General features: G+C 37.7%; 1 pseudogene; it reads left to right on the forward strand.

Annotated features, from left to right (window-relative positions):
- Positions 1-618: 618 nt before the first annotated feature.
- On the forward strand, positions 619-1,336 carry LOC147444226 (PI-PLC X domain-containing protein At5g67130 pseudogene; annotated as a pseudogene).
- The last annotated feature ends 9,593 nt before the right edge of the window (positions 1,337-10,929 follow it).

Here is a 10,929-nt window from a genome sequence, read left to right on the forward strand (position 1 = left end):
AATTTTTAGCGATGGAATTTGTACTACACGACCCCGGCTAGCGAGGCCCTAAGAAGGCGTCCATGATTCAAGCTCTCAAGCTTCTCACTGTGGTGTGCGATCGTGTAGGTAGAGTCCGACCACCTAGTGTAATCGGACATGTGATGGTTGTAACTACCTCTCAAGTTAATATAAGGAGCTGCTCTCGGATGCAGTGGGCAAGCTTAGTTTGGTCCAGTCTCTCTCTCAAGTGTCTTGTAGTGAGCACACTACATTGGTGGAGATGACGGGCATAGGGTAGTTACAAAATCTTCTTTCTTGAAATCGTTTCTTGCTTGTCTGTGGGAGATCTACAGCTATGGCGCTATTGTTCGACCCAGGGTAGTTGCTACCTTCAATTTGCATCCCCTTCCATGCAATCTGGTGCACATAATGAGTTGAAGCTCTCAGTTGCATCTTCTTTATCTGCTTGCGAGACTCTGCTACAGCTAACGCTACCCAGCACGCCAAGGTCTTGTGCTAACCTATTATTGAAGGAAGCAACCCTGTTGGATGCAGCTCAATCTCTCGTCACATTTTTGCCCTTTTCTTCTTAGGCGAAGGAGTACTGGGCAGGCTACAGCTGAGAGCCGGAGCAGCAACCTTGAAAAATTCCCCATTTTCGCCCTTCGAGGCAAAAGTAACCATGTCGGCACAATGCTGCATTTTGGCAGCAGCATTTCTTCTGTTTCGGCTGCCTTACTACAGCGATGCCCTCTCCTGCTCGTCAGGCCAGTGCCAGCTTCGTGAAGTGTGTACAAGCAGTGTAGATTGTGTCGGGGGCCTCTTCTGCTCATCTTGTGCTGCAGATGGGGACACTACCAATACATGTCATCGATACAAGGCCACCAATGTCACCTCCATTAGAGGAGGGTTGCCCTTTAACAAGTATTCGTGGCTCACAACCCATAATTCATTCTCCATAGTGGGAGAGCCTTCTCAAACAGGTCCAAGAGTTACCTTTTACAATCAAGAAGACAGTGTTACCGATCAGCTCAATAATGGTGTCCGAGGCTTCATGCTTGATATGTACGACTTTCTTGATGACATTTGGCTATGCCACTCCTTTGGAGGTGTTTGCTATAACTATACATCCTTTGAACCGGCAATAAACACCTTGAAAGAGATGGAGGCCTTTCTTGTTGCCAATCCTACAGAGATCATCACCATCTTCATAGAAGACTATGTCACCAGGACACAGGGCTTAACAAGCCTTTTCACTGTGGCAAGATTGACTGAATACTGGTTCCCTGTGTCGAGCATGCCCAAAGATGGTGCATCTTTGGTGCAGAGGTGCCTTGTCTTTTCATTTGCATAAGTAGCAGTCAAGCTCCATGATTCAGTTTAAGTTTTAAGGTCTCTTTCTTTGTAGTAGGTTTTTCCTAGTCTTTGTCTTACTAGATCACACCAAACCCCTTCATGGAAATGGATGTATGTCGCAAAAATAACATGTCAAGTCCTCAGTTAGTCCTTCCTCGTCTTGTCCATTTCATTGGGATAGCGACCTGATGTTTACATAAGTGAGACGTACGCGTTCCATGCCTTGATGTGTTCGGCATGATGATGTTCTCTCTCTAGTCGAGTCCACTCCCCAAGCTCAGTCCCTTAGCCCCGAAGCTGTTGTATGATCACTCCCCCCAGATGAGGTGTTGGAGTTGATCCCTTTGTGTCGAGTCCTTTCTTAGCCCAAAACTTTAAAAAGATGTCCATCTTTTTCTCCCTAAGGGGGGAGGTGTGGTGTGCGGTCGTGTAGGTAGAGTCCGGCCACCTAGTGTGGACGGACATGTGATGGTTGTAACTACCTCTCAAGTTAATATAAGGAGCTGCTCTCGGATGCAGTGGGCAAGCTTAGTTTGGTCCAGTCTCTCTCTCAAGTGTCTTGTAGTGAGCACACTACAATATTTATCTAAGTCAAATTATACTAATTCTAGCTAAAAACTAAAGAGGAAAATTAGTAAATCATGCTATATGATTACATGCTATTTATCAGGGCTAGATTACCTGATGAAAAAGCCGTGATAATTATGTCAAGGTTAGAAACTTAGTATAGATATTTATCTAAGTCAAAATATACTAATTCTGGTTGAAAGTTAAAAGGGGAAATTAGTAAATCATGTTATATGATTACATTCTATTTATCAAAGTTAGCTTATATATTAAAGAGGCCATGATAATTATGTCAAGGTTATAAAAGTAGTATAAATATTTATTTAAGTCAAATTATCCTAATTTTAGCTGAAAATTGAAGATGGATATTAAGTTTAAGTTCATAACAATAGTTAACTAAAATCTTGGACCTAGGGAAAAGTTAAGATGTTAGGTTGAAATAAGTGATCTCTGACAAATTCAAATTAAAGACATATTTAATTGAAAAGAGGGAGAGAAAGAAAGACAGAGAATTATCTCCATCTTTGCAAAAAGATTTCCATCAACCTACAGCAAATCCATGGATTTTAACACTAGGTTTATGAGAGCTTGCCTATCCCGACACTATTCAATGCGAAAAAGCGTGATGAAATGTCTAGATAAGATATTTTCTCCTTCCACTTGGAGGATCAACTGATCAGGATCCGGTGGAATTTTCTTCATCGATGCGGGAGAGTTAGAAGGTTTAGAACTAAATATAAAGAGACTCAAATGGACCGAAGATCTTCAAGTGATTGAATTATACTTTTTCATTGGAACAGAGAATCCAGAGGAAACCCTTGTAATAGGTGATGTCCAAGTATCACAAAATCAGTGGGTGTTTGATCAGGTGTATAAAGTAATCTACCCAAGTAGAATTAGGCCCATAGGAGTAGGCCCTAGTTTTAGTGAACCAAAAGATGTTGTATATTTTGATCCTATACCTGATCCACCCAAAGTCCTCAAGATTTTAGTATAGGACTATCGTCACCTTTGTACATAGTAGGATCTTCATCAATTGTATTAACTCTTGTACATACTATGGTTCTCATGGGTATGCTATAAGTAGTTTTTGTTTATGGTTTGGCAATTGTCTTCATCCTATGTGCAAAAGTCTTGAGTAGGAGATAAGTTAAAAGTATAAGTAAGAAATATTTCATATGGTACTAAATTCCACTAATTCAATCTCAGGAAAATACTCGCGTAAATAGCCTTTACACTATTAGTCAAGAGAAAAAACTACTAATAAAGCAAGTTCAATTCCCTACTTTCAAGGGAGAGGGACCCAATTTAGAGCGAGATGCCGAAGCGTGGTTAGATGCTATGGATGACTATTTCAAAGCTGCAAGAACTACTCTAGAAAACCAAACAATGTTGGGTATGTTCCATCTCAGCGGAGATGCCAAAATTTGGTGGAAGCAACAGTGCAGAGATAATCCCACGAGTAGTCCATCTTGGGAGAAAATGAAGTAGGCAATCAAAGAACGTTATCTCCCTCTTGCACATCTGGCTATCAAGATGAACGAGTTGTTTGGTCTACGTCAACTAGGACTTTCATTAGATGATTACTACACAAAGTTCATGTCTTTACGACGCTATGCTCCCCAGATGACCATGGAGCAACAAATTGCCCGTTTTTGTCAAGGCATCAACAAACCCCTGAGTACACGTCTCGAAGCCATGAGGCCTACATCAATACAGGATGCCCTTCTCAGGGCTAAGCCTCTTGCAGCCAAAGGAACCAACTCCATAAGGAACTATAATGGATTTAATAACTTTAGGGGAAGAGCTAGGGAAACTTTCATCCAGGGATACCAACAACGTGGTCTAGCTGCAACAGTAAACTTGGAGCAGACTTTCCCAAATGTTAGGTGCTATGGATGCAATCAAATGGGGCACTATAGAAATAATTGTCCTGAAGAGAAAAACACTCGAATTACTGCTAGAGCCATTCCTCAAAATCAAGGAGATAATCTATGAGAAGGTAGAAATGGAGGACGAGGTAGAGGAAGAGCAAGAGGAGCCAGATCTTATGCAATCATGGGAGAACCAACCTTATGAATGAGGAAGATAAAAGAGCCACTTGCTTGGCCATAGTAAGCAATCCTAGAGCTTTGTAAACCACTAAAAATCAATAATGAAAAACTTTGAGTTACTTATATATTATAATGGTATACATTATTTTCTTTTCTAAAATTACTTAAGGAATCTAAAGTTAAGTTAGTAATCACGATTAAGGATTGATCTAGCAAATGAGACAGAGATTCCCGATAATATAAAAAGAATTTGAATTTTGAGAATGAGATAGTTATCAAGAAACCAACTCACATTCTTTGTGCACATGATAGCCTTCCTTGGAAAATGACATAGATATGAAAGTATTAAGGTACGAGACTAATAGGAAGCCGAAAAGAACTCTTGGTATGATACTTCTTAAAACCCTTTACATATTGTTGGTCAACCAGGTTAGAGCACAGAGGGGGTACCTCTGGTGCAATGGTGGAAGCTTGTGCCGAACGCAGATTTCTCTGAATGGCAAGAACACACCGAGCGCGTTGAGATTGCCAAAGCTGAAATACATGATACTTATCAAATGTTGATTGCTCTGAATGGTCAGTTAGGCCGAGCGCGTTCATGTTGACAAGGCAGATATATCGATCTTTTATGGAATTGATTTAACCTGGTTTTTGAGATGATACAGGTTTTTAAGATGGGCTCAACACTAAGAGTTTCTTGAGGAAAATTTGGCTAGCAAGTAACTCCAACCAGAAACTAGAAAGAACTCTTAGAGTAATCAGTAACATTTGGTAAAGTGGAAAGGTTATCCCTTTGAAGATGCCACTTGGGAGGATGAATTTCTCTTCTCAAAGATTTTCCCAATTTTGGTTGAGATGAGGACATCTCAAATTTTTAAGTTGGGGTGATTGTAAGGTTTCCAGTTTCTGAAACCTTAAAGATTGTATAAAGCTTAATCAAACTGATATGATCATTAAAAAAGAAATGTAGAATTGTTCGATCGTGGCAAATATTGGTATTTTTGGAATCTTAACACTAGGTTGGTAATGGGACACTTTTATGTCCTGGTAAGTGACCATTTTCCTTGAATTATGTCAAGAGTTTCAAAATGGATTTTGAGGTGCTATCTGTCTAGAAAGTTGTCTCATGAGCTGAACAAAACTCGACATTTTTTTGGAATATTAATTCCATTTTTAACCTTGTCCTTGCACAACATTTCACAACCTAAACTGTGTGAAAAAACGGGTCCTGTTTTTGGCTTTTTCAACTTTTTGCAACTATACCACTCTAGAATTCATGTTTGCGAGGTCTATAATGCTAGAGAACTAGCTTTAGTAGTCCTCAACATGTCCTGATGCTTCTAGGGAGAAATAAATGTTAAAGTTGTAAGTTATGACCAAATTACAAAAATTGTCAAATCCTATTTTTTAGCCAATTTTAGATCTTCTATGATTTTTTTGGTGGCTTTCATGATATCCAAATGCTTTTTTGATTTTCTATGTCGCATATTGTAACATAAAGCTAATATTCCTTGAGTTTTGGGGCACCTAATACCCTATTCTGCATAGTAGACAACAATGGTTGAGTTTTTCAATTATAGAAGAAAACAAAACATTCTAGTATATCAAGTATAGCTTTTTCAATATTGTTAGTTTCTTGTGACAACTACATGCATTTTGTAGGTAGTAACCATATCTAGTCATAAGGATCAAATTTGGCTAGATATTGAATAGTTTCTATGGGATTCTACAACTCATAATGTTGAACCCAGTTTTTTCATGTTTGCTGTATTTAGTACTTCATCTTTGTCCCCAAGATTCCCCTTGGTAAGAGATGTATTATTCTTTTGACATGCTCCATGGCTCCTTATGAACCCAAAGGACAATAGGGAACGAAGAAAACATGCATATATTATTTGTAATGAGCGTGGCTATAGAAACTTTGATGATAGGTTTGCAGAATGGTAAAAATTTAACTTTTTTGTACCTATTTCTTTTGGCAAAACAAAAAATAGTGAGTGAGAAGCAATCATATGTTCTGATCACCAACCCATTGAAGTTAACTAGGGAATTTATCTCAAGTCCTACAAAAATCCCTAATCTTATTTTTATGCAACAAAAACGTAAGAAATGACTGTTTTGATGAAAATGTACTGGTCCATCAACTTTGGAGGCTTGGTGTGACCAAAAGATGAGAAATTTTACAAGTTTCTTATTTTTTCCATGTGTAGTAGGCCTTGAACTATAACCTCATGAAACGATTTTACAAAATGAGTGGATCTACTATGGTTTTGGAGGTTATTTTCAAAACCCTGAAAGGACACTTTTATGTCCTGTTAGGTTACCAACCTAGTGTTAAGCACAACAAACCCCAAGCTAGAAATTTTCAGAACATAATTTTGATAAAATCTAAAAAAGTTACGAGCTCTGAAAAGTTACACTATGAATTTAATTATTAAGTAAAATTGGATGGTTTCAGTAATTATTATTAATAAAGACTTTCTTATCCTAAGGTTTTAGAAATTACTGATATTTTCAATTTTCATCATTAAAAATCAGTGAAACTAGTAAAAATAGATTCTCGAAGCTAGGGGGGCTGTGTGGAGCTGTGGGGAACCTACTTGGGACTAGAATTAGCAGCACGAGACATTTTTGGAGTTGTAGGGCTTCTTGGGATGCAAGTTACTAGCCATTTTCCAGCCTATGAGTGCCCAGAAACCTATAAATATGACCCTTGCTTCACAATTTCAGATAGACTTGGAGCCTTGGTACATTGTCTCTCATCTAAAGAGACTGCTACATAGAAATCACTAGAGATCAAGCTCTAGTTGGTTAATTAAACGATAATTATCCTAATCTTTCTTAATTAGTAAAGCTAAGTTAACTTATTTTCTTAATAAATTGGAGATTAATCCTATGTATACTAAAAAATCCTCTCTTAATTAAATATTCTCTACTGATTATTGTGATTAAATTTAGGGATATTAACATAATTAGTTATAATATCATATTAGAGCTGAAATTATCCATTTTAACCATAAATTAATGTGAATTATACTAAATAAGTTTAGATTAAGTTGAGATATTTATCAAAGCTGTGTTAAACTATCATTAAGCTAGGTAAATTATCTTATAATTTTTTGAGTAATTTCCATAATTAATTAATTAAAATTACACTATTTTTGAGAGAAAAATAAAGGGAAAAATAATCAAATTGATTCAAAATGCTTAAAGATAGTTAGCAGAGGTTATTCCCATTTTAGAGAACCCGTGATAATTATATTAACCTCAGATAATTAGTTAACCTAATTGTCTTAGTGGAGCTACACTATTTTTAGGACAAATTAAAAAGGGGAAAATAGTAAATTGATTCAAAATACTTTGAGTTGTTTATCAAAGGTTAATCACATCTTACAAAACCCGTGATAATTATGTTAATATCAGATAATTAGTTTACCTAATTATCCTAGCAAAATTATACTGTTTTAAGAAGAAATTAAAAGGGGGAAAATAGAAAATTGATTCAGAATGCTTTAAGATAATTATTAGAGATAAAACACATGTTAGAAAACTCGTGATAATTATGTTAACCTCAAAAAATTAGTTTATCTAATTACCTTAGTAGAATTACACTATTTTTAGGACAAATTAAAAGAGAGAAAATAGAAAATTAATCCAAAATACTTTGAAATAATTATAAGAGCTAAAATACATGTTATGAAATCCATGATAATTATCTTGACCTCAAATAATTATTTTAACTAATTATCTCAGCAAAATTATACTATTTTTAGGGACAAATAAAAGGAGAAAATTAGCAAATTAACCCAAAAAACTTTGGGATAATTATCAAAGGTAAATTACATCTTAAGTACCCCATGATAATTATCCTAACCACAGATAATTATTTTAAATAATTATCCATTAGAAAATAACAATTATTGAGAATAAATTAAAGGGGGAAATTAGTAAATCATGTGCTATCATTACATGCTATTTATCAGAGCTATATTATATAATAAAGAGGACTTGATAATTATGTCAAGGTTAGAAAAGTAGTATAGATATTTATCTAAGTCAAAATATACTAATTCTAGCTAAAAACTAAAGAGAAAAATTAGTAAATCATGCTATGTGATTACATGCTATTTATTAGAGCTAGATTACATGATGAAAAGGCCATGATAATTATGTCAAGGTTAGAAACTTAGTATAGATATTTATCTAAGTCAAAATATACGAATTTTGGTTGAAATTTAAAGGGGAAATTAGTAAATCATGCTATATGATTACATTCTATTTATCAGAGTTAGCCTACATAATAAAGAGGGAGTGATAATTATGTCAAGGTTAGAAAAGTAGTATAAATATTTATTTAAGTCAAATTATCCTAATTTTAGGTAAAAATTTAAAGATGAAAATTATATAACTAAGCTGTAAAACAATAAGATAATTATCAGAGGTCAAAAATATCCTTATCTACTTGTGGTAATTATACCATAGTTAATTAGTGAGGTCAAGAAATTATAATTGACCAAAACACCTATTTTTGACCAAAGATTAATTAAAATAAATAGACTTTGCGGTCAAAAGGTTTTAAGAAAATTATAGTAAGTGTAAACCTGTGATATAAATTTGAAGAAATAAATCTTTAAGATAAAATAAATAGAATAAATATTAAGCTCAAAATAAGTAGATTCCAAGCTTAAAAAATCAATGGGAAAATAAAGAAAAAGATATACAAAATTATATGTAAATTAGGATAGCTTAGAAACCCCTTAGGGAAGCTGTGGCAAAAGTTATCATTCACTATATATAATTGAACTTAAAATTTTCAAGGAAGGAGAGGACATCCATGTGTCACTCTCTCCTTCATTTCAAGAACTTAAAAGTGAAGGGTAAGCCAGAAATCATTTGGTTTGAAATGTAAAAGTAAAGAGTAAGTAGCAAGTTCAGTGCTGGTAAAAAATGAAAGGACTTAGTTTTGACTCTTGAGTTCTGTCAAAAAGTCACAATACTTAGTATTATATATATTTATTTATATTATTTAAACTCTTTAGTAAGGCCATTGAGTTTCATTCCAACCTTCAATTTTGAAGGGTGATTACTTTTGTTTTTGTAAAGGGTGGCTCTACTTTGCACCTTGGAAAATAACGAGCAACGAGTTGTGCCACATGTCGATAAGTTGGTCTGCCTTGAATGTGCATGCGCGCGCGCGCGCGCGCGCGCGCGTGTGTGTGTGTGTGTGTGTGTGTGTGTGTGAGAGAGAGAGAGAGAGAGAGAGAGAGAGAGAGAGAGAGAGAGAGAGAGAGAGAGAGAGAGAGGCGTGGCACATCGCAGGTCTGAGAGAGAGATTAGGTTTCATTTTCTACGGCATCGTCGTGTGTGTCATAGGTGGGTGAGAGAGAGAGAGAGAGAGAGAGAGAGAGAGAGAGAGAGAGAGAGAGAGAGAGAGAGAGAGAGAGGGCCAATCCCATTTAGTCCTGTTGAGGAATGTGTGTCTATTTCTGTTTGAAAAAGATAGAGAGAGAGTGCCATTGATTGGCCTTGGCGCTTGACACAGAATGCTCCCCCTCCCCCCCTCCTCGAAATTGGATCATAAACACATCCCACCACTTACTTCATGTACAGCTTCTCAAATGTTTCCACAATAGGCCTCATGTAGTCTCCTCTATCACCACCCCTGGCTGCCAACAAATGATCCACCAGGAGTCCCACACCCTTATACAACCTCAATCCTCTGCTGGCCAAGACGCCAAGAATCTAGATCCAATGCATGTCCCACTCGCCACAAGTGCTTGCTGAGCCACCTACTCCTCTACCACTGCCTATCCGCCACCCTTGATCCTGTGACTAGCTCCATTTTTGCCTAGCTACGGCCCTCCACACCACGAGAGAGAGAGAGAGAGAGAGAGAGAGAGAGAGAGAGAGAGAGAGAGAGAGGGAGTCCCACATCCATCTCCACACTTTCTTCATCTTTTTTTTGGCCAGTAGTCTGTGGATGCTACAATGTTGAGAGCTCTAACGTGATCATCCAGGCTTTTTAGCTCTCCCAAGTTTTCACATCTCAAACTCCTTACATAGGCAAGAAAAAAGGGGTTTTGCAAGGGGACTAGTGGCATTGCCTGTTGCTAGAGTGATCATGGCAACGGTCGTGCAAGGCGGGTCTTCCATTGAGTGTTTGGGAAAAATAGAGAGAGAGAGAGAGAGAGAGAGAGAGAGAGAGAGAGAGAGAGAGAGAGAGAGAGAGAGAGAGAGAGAGAGAGAGAGGGGGGGGGGGGGGGGGGGGGGGAGGGGGGGCAATCCCATTTAGTCCTGCTGAGGAGTGTGTATGTCTATATCTATTTGAAAGAGAGAGAGAGTGCCATTGATTGGCCTTGGCGCTTGACAAAGAACGCTCCCCCCCCAAACTCGATCATGAACACAACCCACCACTTCATGTACAACTTCTCAAATGTTTCTGCCAGGCGTCAAGTAGTGTCCTCTATCAACACCCTTGCAAACAATTGATCCACCACGAGCCCCACACCCTTATACAACCTCAATCCTCTGCTAGGCAAGACGCTAAGACTCTGGATCCAATACATGTCCCACTCGCCACAAGTGCTTGCTAAGACACCTACTCCTCTACCGCTGCTTGTCCGCCACCCTTGATCCTAACCAGTTGATCCTGACCAGCTCCATTTTTGCCTAGCTACGGCCCTCCACACCACGAGAGAGAGAGAGAGAGAGAGAGAGAGAGAGAGAGAGAGAGAGAGAGAGAGAGAGAGAGAGAGAGAGAGAGAGAGAGAGAGAAAGAGAGAGAGAGAGAGAGAGAGAGAGAGAGAGAGAGAGAGAGGGAGAGAGTCCCACATCCATCTCCACACTTTCTTCATCTTTTTTTGGATAGTCAGCGGATCCGACAATGTTGAGAGCTCCAACATGACAATCGAGGCTTTTTAGCTTTCCCAAGTTTTCACATCTCGAACTCCTTACATAGGCAAGAAAAAAG

This window comes from Adiantum capillus-veneris, chromosome 13 (assembly GCF_014529385.1).
Source record: "Adiantum capillus-veneris isolate H3 chromosome 13, ASM1452938v2, whole genome shotgun sequence".
NCBI classification, from domain to species: domain Eukaryota; kingdom Viridiplantae; phylum Streptophyta; class Polypodiopsida; order Polypodiales; family Pteridaceae; genus Adiantum; species Adiantum capillus-veneris.